The sequence below is a fragment of the Pipra filicauda genome, unplaced genomic scaffold, assembly GCF_003945595.2.
Source record: "Pipra filicauda isolate LSUMZ 115617 unplaced genomic scaffold, ASM394559v2 scaffold333_size800053_pilon, whole genome shotgun sequence".
NCBI lineage: Eukaryota > Metazoa > Chordata > Aves > Passeriformes > Pipridae > Pipra > Pipra filicauda.
In genome coordinates, this window is record NW_024104458.1 from 542,691 (window position 1) to 545,045 (window position 2,355).

General features: G+C 48.0%; 1 non-coding gene across 1 annotated transcript; it reads left to right on the top strand.

Moving 5' to 3' along the window:
* Positions 1–2,044: 2,044 nt before the first annotated feature.
* TRNAT-AGU lies at positions 2,045–2,117 on the top strand. The gene has a single exon. It is a non-coding gene; the product is annotated as a tRNA-Thr (tRNA).
* Positions 2,118–2,355: the final 238 nt, after the last annotated feature.

Consider the following 2,355-nt stretch of genomic DNA (forward strand, 5'->3'; position numbering starts at 1 on the left):
ATAAATATATTTACACTTATGTTACAGTTATATACAATTGAAATATATATATAATTTCACAAGGGAAAGGGAAGGGGGAAGGAAAAAGGAACAAAACCAAAATAAAATATATATATATATATATATCCTGATTAGTATCCCAATATCTAGCAACTAAAAGAATTGGCAAAAAAAAAACTATCTTACTACTCTCCTTGGGACAATGGAGAGTCACCGGCAACCTCTGCCTCCCAAGGTCGACAAGGCCCCCCCAGGCCTCGCTCCCCCACCCGACAGACTCAACAGCAGGGAACCTGCACCTCCAAGCCACCGGATGGAAAGAGAGTGAAGGCCTTTCCTCCTTTCTTCTTATAGCCTGGCTTACGTAAAAATCGTAGGGAATACTGGGTAAATCTGGGCACTTCCTTGGTTACAAACTGGTCACCAAGGAAGGCCCAGACCAAACTACCACAGGAACAAGCCCAGCCTGCACAAAGGGCCCAGAATCACATCCAGGAGGAGGTTGGAAGGCACCTGGGAAGGTCAGCTGGACACCCCCTGCTTGAGCAGGGCCACACAGAGCCAGTTGCCCAGGACCGTGTGGTGGGCAAAGGACCAAGTCCATCATTGTATCCCCTCTCCAAACCAGACAGACCCCACAGGCCTCAGGAGGTGCCACAAGCACCTTCCAGCCACAGTGGCCCAAAGAAAAGAATCACATCCATCACAGTAGTCCCTCTCCACAACACAAGGATCCCAAAAGCTTTAGGGCCCAGCAGGAAAAGCTGGGCTGAGCACCAGGAAAAGGGGGAGAAAGCAGAACCCTCCCAGTGAAACAAAATCCAGCCACTGTGTTGTGTGGCAGTTGCAGTGAGGACTCTCCGTGCCTGGGTCACTGTGACTGACAGAGCCTTTCCAAACATCACCCAAAATCCAGGGGCTGGAAACAGGCACGGAGCTGTGCCATCAAATACACTCTCTGCAGTAATTACTGATGGCACCCGAGGCACCCAGGCCTTTAAAGTTTAATGGGTGTGTTAAGAAGGGAGGAAACAGAAAAAATGCTGGGAGTGTTTCTTATGACACTCCTTTCTAACTACCTTTGGTGAAGAATGAAGCTCCAAGAAAGAATACACTGGAAATTCAGACACCAAAGAGTGGCTTTGAAATACAAAAGTTCCCAAATCAGCCAAGGTGCCCAAAGCAGAGCAGGGACTTCTGAGAAAACACTGACATGTGTGAAGAGCTGAGAGGAAAAACCAAATACACAGCTGATTCCCAATGGGAAGGAATGGAATAGACTGATTTGGGTTGAAAGGGATCTTAAAGTTCACCTCATTCCACCCCCTGCCATGGGCAGGGACACCTTCCACTATGCCAAGTTGCTCCAAGCCCTGTCCAACCTGGCCTTGGACACTTCCAGGGATCCAGGGGCAGCCACAGCTTCTCTGGGCAACCTGGGCCAGGGCCTCCCCACCCTCACAGCCAAGAATTCCTTCCCAATATCCCATCTAACCCTGCCCTCTGGCAGTGGGAAGCCATTCCCCCTTGTCCTGTCCCTCCATCCCTTGTCCCCAGTCCCTCTCCAGCTCTCTTGGAACCCCTTTAGGCCCTGGAAGGCCACATTTAGGTCACCCTGGAGCCTTCTCTTCTCTAGGCTGAATAATCCCATTTTTCTCAACCTTTCCTCATGTGAGAGAGGCTCCTGCCCTCAGAGAATCTTTGTGGCCTGTATTTCTTTCCTTCTTTGATAAATTAGTGCAACAACCATGAAGAGGCCAGAGATCATTGGTTCTTGTTTGTAAACTTCCCAGTCTACTTGGCCAGGGAAAAGGGAGCCATCCCTCTGGATGTCCTCACAGGAATGAGCTGAAGGAGAGAAAATCCAGGTTTGGGTTGACCTGGTAGTTTTGTGACTCCACTGTTTCTGTTGGTGCAACTTGGAAAGAGAATGGAAAATCCCTGGAGCAGCACATTCCATCAGTGCAGGTTCCATTTCACTGCAGAGTTAAGAGAAAATTATTATATGAAATGTTTGTAAAGGCAAAAGCACCCAAATTTCAGAGGCTCCATAGCTCAGGGGTTAGAGCACTGGTCTAGTAAACCAGGGGTCGTGAGTTCAAATCTCACTGGAGCCTTGTGGGTCCTGAACCTCCTGCAAAGATATTCCTGTTTATTTCCAAAATGTTGCTGAGAGATGATTTTTTGGAACATCTACCCCAGCCTATATGAAATACAAACACCCCATAGCACCTATAGCAAATAACAGGCAATGAGAAGCAGAGAAAATAGCAATGGTCAGAGTTGCACCCTGGAAACATTTTTAATGCAGAGCAATCAGAGACAGGAAACACCCAGTAATGGGATTTAGAGCTT